General features: G+C 45.9%; 1 pseudogene; it reads left to right on the top strand.

The window, feature by feature from the left end:
- Positions 1 to 133: 133 nt before the first annotated feature.
- LOC123575308 (uncharacterized protein LINC03042-like) lies at positions 134 to 16,428 on the top strand (annotated as a pseudogene).
- Positions 16,429 to 17,469: the final 1,041 nt, after the last annotated feature.

Below are 17,469 nucleotides of genomic sequence, written 5' to 3'. Positions count from 1 at the left end.
CGCCTCTGACCCTGGCCTGGGCTCTTCACATTACACTCTGCCACACTCCCTCTCCTGTGTGAGGGCTCCCCCAGGAAAAGAGGAAAGACAGGAGTTATTCTAGGCAAAGTAACCTTAAATCTGAAAGCAGAAGATGAATTGTAAGGAAGTGCAGCTCCAGGACGTGTTCCCCTATCTTCCCATCAGACCTCAGCCAGCAGCCATGGACACAGGCCTCTCTTTCCTCCCCACCCTGCTTCCCATTCTGGGGTAGGTCCCTCCCAGCCCATTATGGCTGGGACGTGCAGCATCTTTTTTCTCTGCTTATCCAGAACCAGCTGGTTCTGCTCAACTCCCAGAGATGATTTTCTAAGAACCCCAACACTTCTATCTGCCCGGGCTGCCAGAAAGAGAAAGGGCACCCCCAGAGACACTGAAGACTCAGAGACTCCAGAAGCCGCCAGCACTTTCTATGATGTGACTGGCTCTGGGTGCTCCTTGTCTTGTGAAAGGGGCTGGCTCAAATGGCACAGATATTGAAGATCTTCCTGAAGAAGACAGGAAGAGATGCTCAGGTCGGGGAGGGAATGAGACCCCCTGAGGAAGGGACTCCTCCCAGCTGAGGAGTTGATTAGAAGCAGCCTTGGAGTTGGCAGGAGCCTTAGAGACTGCCTGAGCCAGTCCAGGAAGCTGGCTGAGGAGCTTGGGAGCAAGAGACTAAAACCAGCCAAGTTTGGGACAGAAGGGAAGGAAAGGGTTGAGCAGTGAACAGAAAGACAAAGAACAGGCAGTTCCAAAGAGCCAAGAATGCAAATCATTTGCAGACACCGCTAGCAAGAGCCTCCACCAAGGCTGCTGTGGGGGTGCCTGACGCTGTGGGCACAACCACTTCTACACGTCATGGTGAGCGTGAGCCCGTGTGTGAGCGTCCCCGCTGAGTCATCCGATATGTGTAATGATTGTGTCAGTTGTGAGTCACCAACTGTGTGTCAGTCGGGGCGGGGTGTGTGTGTGTGCTCAGTGCACAAGCACGTGAGGGCTGCCTGTGCCCAGAGTGACAGTGGAATGTGAATGAGAGCCAGAGAACCCGAGGAGCTCAGAGCACTCCCAGGGGGAAGCTGTGTTTAAAGGGCACCACGCTTCATTCACACCGTACATCACACACCACATTTCTGAACACGTTCCAGAGAAAGCCATCTGTGCCTGCTTCCTGCTGAAACCCCCTATGGAGCAGCAGTGCTGAATTCTTCAGGCTCATGGGGTTGTTATCAGAGTCAGATATGGCCACAATCTTAGAATCCTGCATTTCAAGCCCTTCATTTTGCAGAGGGAGGAACTGTGGCAGAGAAAACTGACACAATGGTCTCAGAGTCACAGAGCTAGCTGGTAGAAAAGCCAGGTGGGGGCCCAGGTGTCTGTCCAGACTTCCCTGCCCAGGACTCGGTATGTCAGCACAGAGTGGGTCCTTTTTCCTTTTTTCAGCAGGGATGTGATGACATCACTTCTTTTAACTAAAATGCACCCAGATCCTCCCATGAAATGACACCCTGATGTCGCGTCCTAAAGGCTGGATTTGATGAATAGCCCAAAAGGCAAAGTTGGGGCATCTCTAGCCAGACGGTTCTAGACCAAGAGTCATTTGACCTATTTTCCCAGAGCCTTGCCCCACCCAGGTCAGGAGGAGTCCACAGGGAGACCCATTCTTAGGTCTCCAGGTCCAAAACTGGCCAGGCACTTTGGCAGCCTTGATGCTGTGTGATTCAGAAGCTGCTTATGAGATGTTTGCGGATGTCTCACGCAGGACTCCTGACTCGTCATCCTGCCACCTTCCTGGTGGCCATTTCACAGCTCAATTTCTCCTGCCCCACAACAATGAAAAAATAAATGAAAGTATGGGATTTATTTTAGCAGTTTTCAAATTGAGTATCTCAAAGGGTTTAATAGGTAAAGAGCCTAACCCTATTAACTAGTAAGTTGAGGTTTGGGGATTATCTATCAGTTTCAATTACCCATTCCATTCATTCTTCTCAGATGGCTCAGAGTTGACCTGAACTTCAAAGGGATCACTTCAACCACTGGATTTATTGTTCTTATTTCATATTAATTAAGTAGTTACTATATACACAGCACTGTTGAGGCCATTCAATAGGCACAGACACTGCCCTGTATCCCCGGAGAGCAGAGATTTATTATCTCATTTATCGGAACTTCAAAGCCCTTTCGCTCCAATTACAGCTTGTCACTGACCATGGAGGCGCGGGGAGGTGCTCAGGTCACATGAGACAGGGAGAATGGGAGGGACAGAGAAATCACTGCTCCAGGCTAGATCTGGAGTGAGGCTGGTCTTACATTTGGGCCCAGGTTCTACATTCATAAACTGGTGTTTTTCCCAACAGGGCTCTGCTAAAAACATGTCCTGGAAAGGGAGGTAAAAGGATGCCTTCTCAGTCAGACGCAGTGGCTCACGCCTATAATCCCAACACTTTGGGAGGCCGAGGGAGGGTGGATCACCTGAGATCAGGAGTTCGAGACCAGCCTGACCAACATGGTGAAACCCTGTCTCTACTAAAAATACAAAAATTAGTCAAGTGTGATGGTGCGCACACCTGTAATCTCAGCTACTCAGGAGGCCGAGGCAGGAGAATCGCTTGAACCTGGGAGGTGGAAATTGCAGTGAGCTGAGATCGCACCACTGCACTCCAGCCTGATTTTTTGAGACCCCATCTCAAAAAAAAAAAAGATGCCTTCTCATGTGGCAGACTGATGGACAGATTAAGGGTTGATATAGTAAGTGTCCTTCATATGTGACACATGGGCCAAAAGAGTAGAATCACCAAATGTTTCCTTGAATATAAAAAAAATATTTGCAAGGGTATTTATGTCAGCATTATGTGTAATTGCAAAAAGCTATAAAGGACCTGAAAAATCCATTGATAGGAGATCAGTTAAATAAATCAATCATGGTACAACCATACAATGGAAGACAAGCCACTATGAAGAAGGAGTTAGATCTATCTACATTGACCCAAAAAGAAGCATGGGATTATTAGGTTTAAAAAAAGGAAAAGAGGCCGGGCACAGTGGCTCACTCCTATAATCCCTGCAGAGGCAGGAGGACCACTTGAGCCCAGGAGGTCGAGGTCGAGGCTGCAGTGAGCTATGATTGTGTCACTGCACTCTAGCCTGGGTGACAGAGCCAGACAAAAGAAAGAGAGAGAGAAAGAGAGAAAAGAAAGAAGGAAAGAAGGAAGGAAGGAAGGAAGGAAGGAAGGAAGGAAGGAAGGAAGGAAGGAAGGAAGGAAGGAAGGAAGGGAGGGAGGGAGGGAGGGAGGGAGGGAGGGAGGGAGGGAGGAAAGGAGGAAGGAAGGAAGGGAAAGAAAGAAAAGAGAGGAAGGAAGGAAGGAAAGAAGGAAGGAAGGAAGGGGAAAGAGCAAGGAACAGAATATGATGTTATTTTGCATTAAAAAATTAAAAGGGGCATCCTATAAGCAAATATGTATGTTTATATATTTGCATATGTAAACAAGAAAATAGGAAAATGTATAAAAGTGTAAAAATGTGGGAAAAGTGTAGTATATAAAAAATGTAGAGAGATACACATGAAGCTGGTTATAATGTTTACTTCAGAGGGTGGGGTTAAAATGGGTAACAAAATTAATATTTTGTATACTCTACATGTTTTGCCTTATCCATATAAGTTACAAAAACTTATATGGATAAGTCAAAACATATTTAAGGTTTATACATACAAACTACACTTTATAAAGTTTATATTTATAAATATAAACTTACATTAAATATATTAATAAACATAAACATGTTTATAACCTAAGAATAAAATGTATTACAAAAATAAAGAATAGACAAAATGGGCTTGCAGATGCTGCCTGGCCACACTCATCCTTGGCACTTGCCCCCATGGAGGACTCACCTACTGTGACACTCGGAGAGCTGGCAGCCATCACTCAAGAAATCAGGACACATTTGGCCTCTGCTGCAGCATCAGGGAACAAAACAAGGACTAAGGCTGTCAGTTCTCAAGAAAAATACTGATGTGCATAAACATATGTGACATAAATTTATTCAGTGACTTTGAGATATCTTACTCTAAACAGATAAAATTAATTAAAACTAGTGCAAATTTCTGGCAACAGTATTTCAACTCCCCATTATTTATTGAGGACATTGAAAATTGGAACACATCACAGATCCTTAAGTCATTCTCTGAATCAGGAGGAGAAAAGGGGAAGGCAGAGAGCACTCAATATTTGTGCCAGGCACTGGGCTGAGTGCTGTACCTACATTATCCCACCTGATGCTTGCAATAACCCTGCAAGGTGGGAGTAAAAGGAACACACACACACACGCTCACACACGTGATCACACACACACTCATACACTCACACTCAAGCATGCGCTAGACAATACAGAACAAAGCAAGCATTGGCAACTAATAGAAGTATAGTGCTGGCTAAGCACAGTGGCTCACATCTATAATCCCGGAGCTTTAGGCTAGGAGTTTGAGACCCAGCCTAGGCAACATAGCAAGACACCATCTCTACAAAACATTTTTTAAATAAAAATCTTTTATTTTTCTTCGGATGGAGTCTCGCTCTGTCACCCAGGCTGGAGCCCAGTGGTGCAATCTCAGCTCACTGCAGCCTCCACCTCCCAGACTCAAGTGATTCTCATGCCTCAGTCTCCCAAGTAGCTGAGATTACAGATGTGAGGCACCACGCCCAGCTAATCATATATTTTTAGTAGAGACGGGGTTTTGCCATGTTGGCCAGGCTAGTCTCAAACTCCTGACCTCAAGTGATCTGCCCGCCTTAGCCTCCCAAAGTGCTGGGATTACAGGCGTGAGCCACCACACCTGACCTAAATAAAAATCATTTTTAAAAACAGGTATAGTGCCTCAGGGCTCAAGGAAGCAATACCCCTATGGCTGTATGGTAAGCAGCAGGCAAGGCTACTGATCAGACCAGGGTAGTAGTAATTCCAGAGTTCTTTGCACACTTAGCCAGGAGACTGGCTAGCTCAGCACTGCCTGGGTTCACTTTATCCTTTTTACGGCTCTAAAGCTGTGAGAGGCGGGACCTAAGCCTAAAAGGAAGTGAAATGAGGCAGGACTCTCTTCACTGCAAGTGACTGAAAACTAGCTCAATCCAGCAAGGCAGCAAATTATTTGGCTCTCATAACTAAAAATGTCCATGAGTAGATGGCTTCTGGCTCAGTGGGATCAGGGGTCAGCTAATATCAACCAAAACTTATTCTGTCCCTTCATTTCTTCTGCGTTGGCTCCATTTTTCAAGCAGGCTCTTTTGAGAGAGCAGCAAAGATGGCCCCAGAAATTTCACGTTACTTACTGCCTTGCAAGTAGCTATTCCAATGAAAAGAAAGCACCTCATTCCCAGCAGTTTCAGCAAAAGTGCAGGGATGACTGTCATGGGCCTAGCTTGGGTCACATGCCCATTTCTGAGTTAACTACCATGCTGATCTGATTGCCTATGGAGGGTCAGGCCTTCCCAAATCACATGGACTAGAAATGGGGTAGTGATCCTCCCCACTCCAAAAAAAATGGAAGGATAGTGGCAAAGGAATATAGGAGGGATATTGGACAAGCAGACCACAGATTACCTTCACAATGTCACATAGAGTCCTACCAATAAGAGGACAAGGATGGTGACTCACATCTGTAATCCCCACAACTCGGGAAGCTAAGGAAAGAGAATTACTTGAGGCTAAGAGTTCGAGACCAGCCTGGGCAACATAGTGAGACTTCATCTCAATTAAAAATTAGCTGGGGGTGGTGGTGGACTCCTATAGTCCCAAGTACTTGGGAGGCTGGGGTGGGGACATCATTTGAGGCCAGGATGTCGAGGCTGCAGTGAGCTATGATTGCACCACTGCACTCCAGCCTGGGCAATAGGCCAAGACAAGAAAGAAAGAAAGAAAGAAAGAAAGAAAGAAAGAAAGAAAGAAAGAAAGAGAAAGAAAGAAAAGAGAGGAAGGAAGAAAGGAAGGAAGGGAGGGAGGGAGGGAGGGAGGGAAACCCACCAACAAACTGTAAACTGTGAGAATGTGAGAAGTTGGTAGGCATTAGTTTTTTTGTTTGTTTGTTTTTGTTTTTTGTTTTTTGTTTGAGACGAGTCTGGCTCTGTTATCCAGGCTTGAGTGCAGTGGTGTGATCTCAGTTCACTGGCAACCTTCACCTCCCGGGTTCAAGCGATTCTCCTGCCTTGAGTATCTGGGATTACAGGCACATGCCACCACACCCAGCTAATTTTTGTATTTTTAGTAGAGACGGGGTTTCAACATGTTGGTCAGGCTGGTCTCAAACTCCTGACCTCAAGATCTGCCTGCCTCGGCCTCCCAAAGTGCTGGGATTACAGGCATGAGCCATCACGCCCGGCCAGCATGAGTTTTTCATTTTTCATATCTTGGCCACCACAAGGCCCTTGGAAATTATTCAACATGATAGAAGTTCTGAAGACCCTGAGAACCCTCTTTTTCCATTGCCAAGGTTAAGGATTCAGGGAGGATGCCCAAGAACTCCGCGAAAAGCCTTGTCAATAAATACTGGAACCATCAGTTCCTGACAGCCCACACAGGACATGGGGAGTTCCAGTTGCCTAAAGAACTGTAACAGTAGAAGCTTCTCGATGCTAAGGAGGCTGGAAATGTCCTCCCAGGAGCCAAGGACACAGGTTTCAGCTCATGCTCTGCCTCTAACAAGCCACAAGACCTTGAAAACATGCTTAAGTGTTGGGGGCGGTCAGAGCTTTCATATGTAAAATAAAGAGGTTGGGCAAAGCAACATGACATGCAAAGTCGTCTCCAGTTTCAAAATTGATTCTAAGTCAGAGTCACCCGAGTTGGAAAAAGTTTATGGGTAAATAAATTTTACCCATAGGTAAAATGACTAAATAAATAAGTGAGAAAACAGTAGGCTAAAAAAGCAAAACAAAACAAAACAAAATCCCACACCACACCCACCAGCCAAATCTGTGACAATTTGAGCAATAAATAAATGCTAACAGTAATGGATTATAACCCACTAATAAAATAACAACCTACAAGTTCATACTGATATCCATCCATCCATCCATTTATGCATACATGGGAAGGTCAAGGAAAAGCTCTTCTTACAGTAAAATGTTAATTAATAAATTAACAAGGAATAATGATGTTACAAAATCATCAGTGGATATTTAAACTGGTGGTTCAAAGTTTAATGAGGAACAAGATATTTACAAAGTCTCAAGGCATCTCCCCATAAATTACTTATTAATTACAAAGAGGAAACATAGTAACTTTACAGTGATGAAACCTGAAGGCTACTACCTTAGCCAGTGATCAAAAGTTAACGTCCGCTGGCTGGGTGCAGTGGCTCACGTCTGTAATCCCAACACTTTGGGAGGCCAAGGCTGGTGGATCGCCTGAGGTCAGGAGTTCGAGACCAGCCTGGTCAACATGGTGAAACCCCATCTCTACCAAAAATACAAAAAATTAACCCAGCATGGTGGCAGGCGGGCCTGTAATCCCAGCTACTTGGGAAGCTAAGGAAGGAGAAACTCTTGAACCAGAGAGACAGAGGTTGCAGTTAGCCAAGATTGCGCCATTGCACTCCAGCCTGGGCAATAAGAGTGAAACTCCATCTAAAAAGAAAAAAAAAAAAGTTAACATCCCCAGTGTTGGAATAGGCCAACATCATGTGTATCTTTGATATGGTGTTCTGAGGAGGTCACAGCATCTCCCCAGTGTCCTGCCCAAAACCCATAACCTGAATTTAATCACAAGAAATGTTACTTAATAATTGACCTGTACTATTTTAAAATGTCAAGGTATAATTTGAACTTTTTTGCCACACACATACAAAAAGTCAAGGTCATAAAACACAAAGAAGGCTAAGGAATTGCCCAATTTAAAAGAACTGAAGAGACAATAACAATTAAATGCAATGTGTGATCCTGGATTAAATCCTGAATTGAAGAAAAAAATAGTTGTCAAGGACATTACTGAGTGTAATTGATGAAATTGAATATGGATGATGACGTGAGCATGCATAGCAACCTGCCTGGTGTGGGTAGTCCAGGGACACCAAGCCCCGACGCTCCAGCTAAGGCGTTCATTCCCGAGCCTGGGGACTGTGGCACCCAGCCCTCTGAAGCTTCATGGTCCCAGGATTTCTTTCATCTTCTGCTTCCCTCTTTAAGCTTTCTGATTCGTTCATTGGCATAGTCTGCTGGGAGAGGCAGCAGAAATGTCTGGAAGATTCTCCAGAGCCCCAACAGTCTGCCACCCTCACCTCTCACATCTACTTCAGCTCCAGTTCTTTCCCTGTTCCCACAGGGAGAGTCCATCCTAAACAGGGAGTTGGTGACCTGATGTCCCTCAGGAGCTCAGGAGGCCCTGACGCAGTGTGAGTTCAGGTCCCACTGGTGTCCAGAGGGAACTTCCAAGTGTGGAATCCCTTACACAGAAATACTTTCTGTAAACCACTCCTCCTTGCTTCTTCCCATCCTGGCTCAGTGCCCAACCCCAGCTCCAGCACCAGGAGGGAGCACTCACCCAGTTCAAAGCAGCACATCTGTCCAAGAGAAAAAAGCAAAGTCACCAATATGAGCCAAGTTACTGAGATGGAGGAAAAAAACTCTAGGCCACAGTCAGGATTCTAGTTCTAACTCTCTTTTATTTATTTTTATTTTTATTTTTATATTTTTTTGAGGCGGAGTTTCACTCTTGTTGCCCAAGCTGGCGTGCAATGGTGCAATCTCGGCTCATTGCAACCTCTGCCTCTCAGGTTCAAGCGATTCTGCTGCCTCAGCCTCCCAAGTAGCTGGGACTACAGGCGTATGCCACCACACCCGGCTATTTTTTTTGTATTTTTAGTAGAAACAGGGTTTCACCATGTTAGCCAGGCTGGTCTCAAACTCCTGACCTCAGGTGATCTGCCCGCCTTGGCCTCCCAAAGTGCTGAGATCACAGGCGTGAGCCACCACGCCCGGCCTATTTTTTATTTTTTTAAGAGATGGAAATCTGGCTACTTTGCTTAGGCTCGACTTGAACTCCTGGCCTTAAGTGGTCCTCCCCACTCAGCCTCCCAAGTAGCTGGGACAACAAGTGCATGCCATCACTCACAAACTAACTCTTACAACCACGTACTGAGTATCAGCCCTGTTGCAGGCATCATGTTGTAAGTTTTACACACGTTTTCTTTCGTCCTAATGATGCCCATGTTACAACAGAGGAAACTGAAGCCTCAGAGAGATTTAAATACTTCTCCATACCTCCCAAAAGATTTTAAAATAAAACCCAAATGGATTCACAATGTACTATTTTTTTTTTCAATGAAGAAATGTAGAATGTTTATATAACTGTAGGAACTGGAGACCCACACAGGCCAGACTCTGTACTAGAAGACATTAAAAACACACATTTGATTATATAAAATGTAAAATATGGTAAAAGACACCTTAAACAAAACTAAAAGACAAAAGACTGAAAGAAACATAAGAATTGGTAGCCCATAACATAAGAATTGATAGCCCTAACACACAAAGATTGCCTACAAATTGATTAGAAAAAGACAGTCAGGCCGGGCGCGGTGGCTCAAGCCTGTAATCCCAGCACTTTGGGAGGCCGAGACGGGCGGATCACGAGGTCAGGAGATCGAGACCATCCTGGCTAACACGGTGAAACCCCGTCTCTACTAAAAAAATACAAAAAAAACTAGCCGGGCAAGGTGGCGGGCGCCTGTAGTCCCATCTACTCGGGAGGCTGAGGCAGGAGAATGGCGTAAACCCGGGAGGCGGAGCTTGCAGTGAGCCGAGATCCCGCCACTGCACTCCAGCCTGGGCGACAGAGCGAGACTCCGTCTCAAAAAAAAAAAAAAGAAAAAAGAAAAAGACAGTCAGAAAAAGAGAGGCCATGTACAGTGGCTCACACCTGTAATCCCAGTGCTTTGGGAGGCCAAGGCAGGAGGATCACTTGAGTCTAGGAGTTCAAGACCAGCCTGGGTAACATAGTGAGACCCCCATTTCTACATAAATTGTTAAGTTTTAGCCAAGTGTGGTGGCATGTACCTGTAGTTCCATTCACTCAAGAGACTGAGGTGGGACGATCACTTGAACCCAGGAGTTCAAGTCTGCAGTGAGTTATGGTCACACCACGGCACCCCAGCCCAGGAAACAGAACACGACCCTGTCTCTAACAAAAAAAAATAAATTAAATTAAATGTAAATTTAAAACAAATTATTGTACAACTACACTATGGAATATCATGCAGTTATCAAAAATATTAACGAGCACATGCCAACGTATTGGCCCAGACTGTAGATTTCCACACTATATTCTTAAACTTTATAAAAGGGCATAGGGCCGGGTATGGTGGCTCATGCCTGTAATCCCAGCACTTTGGGAGGCCAAGGCATGCGGATCACCTGAGGTCAGGAGTTCGAGACCAGCCTGGCCAACATGGTAAAACCCCATCTCTACTAAAAATACAAAAAAAAAAAAAAAAAATTAGCCAGGCATGGCCGGGCACGGTGTCTCACACCTATAATCCAGCATTTTGGGAGGCCAAGGCAGGCAGATCACGAGGTCAGGAGATAGAGGCCATCCTGGCCAACATGGTGAAACCTCGTCTCTACTAAAAATACAAAAATTAGCTGGGCATCGTGGCATGCACCTGTAGTCCCAGCTACTTAGGAGGCTGAGGCAGGACAGCCTGGGTGACAGAGTGAGACTCCATCTCCAAAAAATTAATTAACTAATTAACTAAAATGTAAACATTTTTAAAAAATTAAAAAGTGCTGGGCACGGTGGTTCATGCTTGTAATCCCAGCACTTTGGGAGGCCGAGGCGGGCAGATCATGAGATCAGGAGATTGAGACCATCCTGGCTAACACGGTGAAATCCCGTCTCTACTAAAAATACAAAAAAATTAGCCAGGCGTGGTGGCGGGCACCTGTAGTCCCAACTATTTGGGAGGCTGAGGCAAGAGAATGGCGTGAACCCAGGAGGCAGAGTTTGCGGTGAGCCGAGATCACGCCACTGCACTCCAGCCTGGGCGACAGAGTGAGACTCCGTCTCAACAACAACAACAAAAAATTAAAAAGTACATATATAGTATGATTCAATTTTGTTAAAACACTTGTTTAAAGAAACAAAAACCCATATATGCATACATATGTTTGCTTCTGTTTCCCTTATCACGCATTAAGTACTGGAAATATGGAAAAAAATATGAAAAAAAAATGCACTATTAAGTAGTGGAAATATGCAAGCAAGCTTAGCACTGGTTACTTAGTAGGCATGAGAGGCAAAGAGTAGCAAGAATGAGTGTTCAATTTGTTTTTGTATCCCTATTTAATTTAATTTGTTAGAAAAGAGCAGGTAACTTTTGTAATATTCACAATTTTAAAAAATTAAGGACAGGCTGGGAGCAGTGATTCATGCCTTTATAATCCCAGCACTTTGGGAGGCTGAGGCGGGTGGGTTACTTGAACTCAGGAGTTTGACACCAGCCTAGCCAACATGACGAAACCCAGAGTCTACTAAAAATACAAAAATTAGCCAGGTATGGTGGCCTATAGTCCCAGCTACTCAGGAGGCTGAGGTGGGAGGATCACCTGAACCCAGGAGGTGGAGGCCCTGATTGCACCACTGCACTCCAGCCTGGGCAACCAGAGTGAGACCCTGTCTCAAAAATAAACAAATATCTCACTGTTACACTGAAACTTACTTTATTTAATAAATAAATATAAGTAAATAAATAAATAATAAATTAATGACCTTCCAATCCAAGGATCACTATATACAGTTGCTCAGGTTCAGCACTGTATAAAGGATCTGGGGTGGGAGGTATGTGTAGTATTCACATCGTACATGTCAGGGAATGAAGGGATGTGTGGAGACACCAGCCAAAGTTCTGAAGCTGCAGGGGAGAGTCCTCTCCTACTTAAAACCCACACCATACAATGGATCACACACACACTCAGAACAGCTGCAAGTACATTGCTGACACTCTCATATGCACCACTGTGCCTCTCCCAGACACACTTCAGGGGGCCTAATTCCTTACCCTTCCCCACTTTGAACCTGGTATAATCCCTTTACTTAATGGAGGAATTCGGGTTAAGGCAAAGGTACAAGCTGCCAGAGACAGACATGCCCTGGCATTGGAGGGCAGGGGTGGGCAGGGAGCATAAGCGATGAGAGTGTGGCACATGTGTGCCCTCAGCCAGGAAGATTGCAGTGCAGATGTTCCGGAAAGCACAACCAGGATAAGGCTGCCACCACAGTTGTTCAAGCTATGCGGTAATATACTAAATTTAACACAATTTTACCTGAGCAAGGGGCATTGTTTTCCAATTTGCACAGAGATGCCATATGGGCAGACAGAAGCCCCACTAGTAATTGACAGAGAGAGAATCCAACCCCAGGCTCTGCTTCATTATCAGCTGTATGACTTTGGAGATAAAAATAAGATCATGGATGTTACAGCACTTTTTGAAAAGTCATTAATATAAGGTATCGTTATAAACAATTCTCCATTCTCCAGCCAGCAGACTGCTGGAGATCATCTCATCTGTTCCCAGTCTCTAGGCATATGAGAATATAGGCCACTGGGAGAGACTCACATCTGAGGTTTCTTCAAAAACACTGGAGCCCACAGTGATCTCTCATTCTTCCCATTTCTATCACATTTAGGTCTGTAGCAGGCATTTAGAAATCAGTGTGTTTTACAAGTTCAATAATCTTTCTTTGAGTGAGTAAGGTATATATGTGTGGGATGTGTGCATGTGTACATATATGTGTTCTCAATAATATCTGAAACTCCCAGAAGACAGACATTGTCCTTCTTTGCATTTCCTACAGCCCTGTAGCACCTTACAGGTATTCATCAACTGTTTTCCCAGGTATCTTTTATTTATGTATGTATGTATTTATTTATTTAGAGACAGAGGCTGGAGTACAGTGGTGCGATCTCAGCTCACTGCAACCTCCGCATCCTGGGTTCAAGCAACCCTCCCCCCACAGCCTCCCAAGTAGCTGGGACTACAAGCACCCGCCACCACACCTGGCTAATGTTTCTATTTTTAGTAGAGACAGAGTTTGGCCACGTTGGCCAGACTGGTCTCAAACTCCTGACCTCAGGTGATCCACCTGCCTCGGCCTCCCAAAATGCTGGGATTACAGGTATGAGCCACTGTGCCCAGCCTCCCAGGTATCTTAACTGTGTTAAGATATCACTGCCCGTGTAGTCTAGATTTAAACAAATGAAAGCTCTTCTAATAGAGATGAAATTAAATAACATATAGATGACGGCTACACAGTACTTGGTCTGTGATAGATGCTTATAAATATTTCTTTCTCTTTACTCTACTTATGATGCAGAGCAAATAACATTCATTCAACAACATTCATTCAAGGCCATTTTTTTTTTTTTCGAGATGGAGTTTCACTCTTGTTGCCCAGGCTGGAGTGCAATGGTGCTATCTCAGCTCACCACAACCTCTGCCTCCTGGGTTCAAGCGATTCTCCTGTCTCAGCCTCCCGAGTAGCTGAGATTACAGGCATGTGCCACCACACCTGGCTAATTTTGTATTTTTAGTGGAGACAGGGTTCTCCATGTTGGTCAGGCTGGTCTTGAACTCCCGACCTCAGGTAATTCGCCCACCTCAGCCTCCCAAAGTGCTGGGATTACAGGCATGAGCCACTGCGCCCAGTCAAGGTCATTTGTTAAGTATCAGGCAATGTGCTGGGTATTGGGGATAAAATGATATGTAAAAAAGTCTTTTATCGAGTTCTGTGGGTCATCTGGCCAGAAAAAACGACCTTGATGGTGAACTCCCATGTTATGTGAAGTTGTGAACAGGCACTTTTAGATGGAGCATAACGAAGGGATAATTGGATGTATTCATGATTTTCTAGGGTTGAAAGGGGGTAGGATATGGCAGTTTTGAAGGTGATGTTTGAATAGGGTCTTGAGGGATAACTAGGAGTTCACAGAGCTGAAAAACAAGAGCATCATAGATAGAGGAAGCAGAATAAGAGAAGCCACTCTCAATTTTTAAAGTTAGTTTGAAAATAACCATCTTCTTGAACAGAGCTATGACTCAACGCAATACCAGGGAAATGACCCCAAATCAAAATCAGCTCATAGGAAGAGACAAAAGCATTTCAGACCCGGGCCCTCCATCCACCATCCCACCCCTAGGTCTCTTCCGGGCCTGACACTAGCCTTTACCAACATGTAGTTTAAAGGTGTTTGTGGCTGTTTTGTTTTGTTTTAATGGAGTCTTGCTGCCACCCAGACTGGAGTGCGGTGGTGCAATCTCAGCTCACTGCAACCTTTGCCTCCTGGGTTCAAGCAATTCTCCTGCCTCAGCCTCTCAGGTAGCTGGGATTACAGGCGCCTGCCACCATGCCAGGCTAATTTTTGTATTTTTAGCAGAGATGGGGTTTCACGATGTTGAGCAGGCTAGTCTCGAGCTCCTGACCTCAAGGGATCTGCCCACCCTGGCCTCCCAAAGTGCTGGGATTACAAGCATGAGCCACAGCACCCGGCCATAAAGGGGTTTGTGGCTTTTTCAAGTTTGCAAGTTATTATTTTCCTTTATCTAGAAAATAACTATTTTTAAAGCCAAAGACTAAAAGTTACAAGCAGCCCCAGGGATTTATTTTAAAACTGAGAATTTCCCCAAGGCCTGAAATTTGGTGTCTGGGTTCCAGACCTGGGGGTAATTGTTTGGCTCCCCTCTCAGACCTGCCCTCCCACCCTGCACCATCTGTTCAGCAGGGCACAGCTTCCCAAAGGTCTGCCCAGTCCTCTCCTGGTAACCCTACCTGGGGAGAAAAGCCATTCCTATGACCCACCAGATCAAAGATAGAGCCCACAGTGTTTACGGTATCAGCTTTCGCTCCCCGAGGGAAGGGCTGTATCTTTCTTTATGGCTACAAAACCAACGGTGGCTTTGTGAATGACCGGCCCTGTTGGCACCTCCAGGCACAGGAGCCCAGCTGCTGCCCCAGCCCAGGTAAGGAGGAGGCTGCGGACAGGGCGCCCAGCCCGAGAACAAAGCTATCAGTCCCATCGCTGCAGGGTACCAGCCTCGCCCTCACACCTGCCAGGCGGGGGCCTTTTCTTTCTCAGTTAACTTCTTTGTCTGCCTGGTTCAGCACCAGGCACACTGGAGACTCCAGGTTTGTGGCAGCCCAGTTTTGGGACAAGACCTTGAGATCTGGCCTCAGGAGATCTGGGTCATACCCTTCCTCTACCTATGACCAGGTGCCTGTCTGAGCCTCAGTTTCCCCATCTTTTTTTTTTTTGAGACGAAGTCTCGCTCTGTCACCCAGGCTGGAGTGCAGTGGTGCGATCTCGGCTCTCTACAAGCTCTGCCTCCCGGGTTCACGTCATTCTCCTGCCTCAGCCTCCCAAGTAGCTGGGACTATAGGTACCTGCCAGCATGCCCGGCTAATTTTTTGTATTTCTAGTAGAGACGGGGTTTCACTGTGTTAGCCAGGATGGTCTCGATCTCCTGACCTTGTGATCCACCCACCTTGGTCTCCCAAAGTGCTGGGATTACAGGCGTGAACCACCACGCCCGGCCAGTTTCCCCATCTTTAAATGATGGTGATCATCATGTCTGACCTGACTGCCTTTCAAGGTTGGTCACTCATGTAAAAGGGCAGCATCGTGGGGCAGCAGAGGCAGCGCAGGGTGGAGGCTGAGGGCTCAGCTGGAGCTTACCAGCCAGGCTGTTATTTCCTAGTTATGTGACCCCAGGCAAGTTATGTAACCTCTCTGATGCCTCAGTGTTCCTCATCTGTAAAATGGGATTATAACAGTTCCTGCTTCACAGGGTCATTAGGAGGATTAAATGAGATCATGTTTATAAAGAGCTTAGGACAGCATCTGGCACATAATACAATTTAGCCAGCATCTACTCTGTGGAAGGTGCGGGGTGGGGTGGTTTACAGAGATCAAAGGCACCGAGTTCACAGCATGGTGACTGCGAAGAGAATCAAATGAAATAACAATTGCAAAGGCAAATCAGGTCATTAACCCCGCACGCACACCCCACTTCAAACATCGTGTGTGTGTGTGTGTGTGTGTGTGTGTGTGTGTGTGCCTGTGTCTGTGTCTCCACTGCATGTTGTGATACCTGCCTCCCTCTCCAGCCCCTCAGTCATTACCCTCCAGCCACACCGGACTCCTTTCTTGTCCTGGAACCTATCAAACTCTTTCCTGTCTCAAGCCTCTGCAGTCCTCTCTGCTTGAACTGTGGCTCCTGCAGAGAAAGCATCACAATCTCCAGGGAACTGATTGGAAATGCACATTCTCCAGCCCCGCCCAGACCTCCTGAATCAGAAACCCTGGGGTGGGCCAAGCAAGCCATGCTTTCCGGGGCACAGGTGATTCTGATGTGTGCTGAAGTTTAAGAACCACTGGCTGAGAACATTTTTAGGTCTGCTCTTCTTTTGCCTGGCCCCTCCCTCATGGAAGAATTCCTTCTTATTCCTCTCTAAAGAGTGGCTGCTGCCAAAAAACATTTGTGAGATGGCCTGGGTTTTCTTTGTTGATTTATCATTTAGTTTGGAAGAAATCAGAAGTCTCTTTAAGAAGCCAGTTTGAGGCCGGGCGCGGTGGCTCAAGCCTGTAATCCCAGCACTTTGGGAGGCCGAGATGGGCGGATCACGAGGTCGGGAGATCGAGACCATCCTGGCTAATACGGTGAAACCCCGTCTCTACTAAAAAAAATACAAAAAACTAGCCGGGAGAGGTGGCGGGCGCCTGTAGTTCCAGCTACTGGGGAGGCTGAGGCAGGAGAATGGCGTAAACCTGGGAGGCGGAGCTTGCAGTGAGCTGAGATCTGGCCACTGCACTCCAGCCTGGGCGACAGAGCGAGACTCCGTCTCAAAAAAAAAAAAAAAAAAAGCCAGTTTGAAACATCCGCCCCAATGGGAACAGTTCTAGATGAAGTCGGAAGATCTGGAGGCAGCGCTGTAACACACATAGGTTTTCTGGCCATATGGACATTTCAGAGAAAACAATGCACAGAGGCCTGGAGCAGGTGAACTGGCTTAAGTAGAGAGAAACTAAGTCATTTGGGGATATTTAGCACCTAATATCAAGGCAGAAATGTCAAAGACGTAATTAACAGTTATATTCTAATCTCAATAGTAGCTAAGTACAGACTTAAACATAAGCCCGTATATAACAAAATAACCCCAGGAGACACAAAGAAAATCTAGAAAGTTGCTGCTAAAAACAGTTATGTTAGTGATATCTAGGAAAGTTTTTTTTTTTTTTTAACATGTCATTGTGGTTTACAAATGAAAATTGAGGCCAGGCGTGGTGGTTCACGCCTGTAATACCAGCACTTTTGGAGGCCGAGGTGGTGGCTGCCTGTAATCCCAGCTACTAAGGAGGCTGAGGAAGAAGAATCGCTTGAACCTGGGAGGCGGAGGTTGCAGTGAGCC

The sequence above is a fragment of the Macaca fascicularis genome, chromosome 8, assembly GCF_037993035.2.
Source record: "Macaca fascicularis isolate 582-1 chromosome 8, T2T-MFA8v1.1".
NCBI classification, from domain to species: Eukaryota; Metazoa; Chordata; class Mammalia; order Primates; family Cercopithecidae; genus Macaca; species Macaca fascicularis.
The sequence above is the reverse complement of the archived record's forward strand: the minus strand, read 5'-3'. Positions and strand labels throughout refer to the sequence as shown.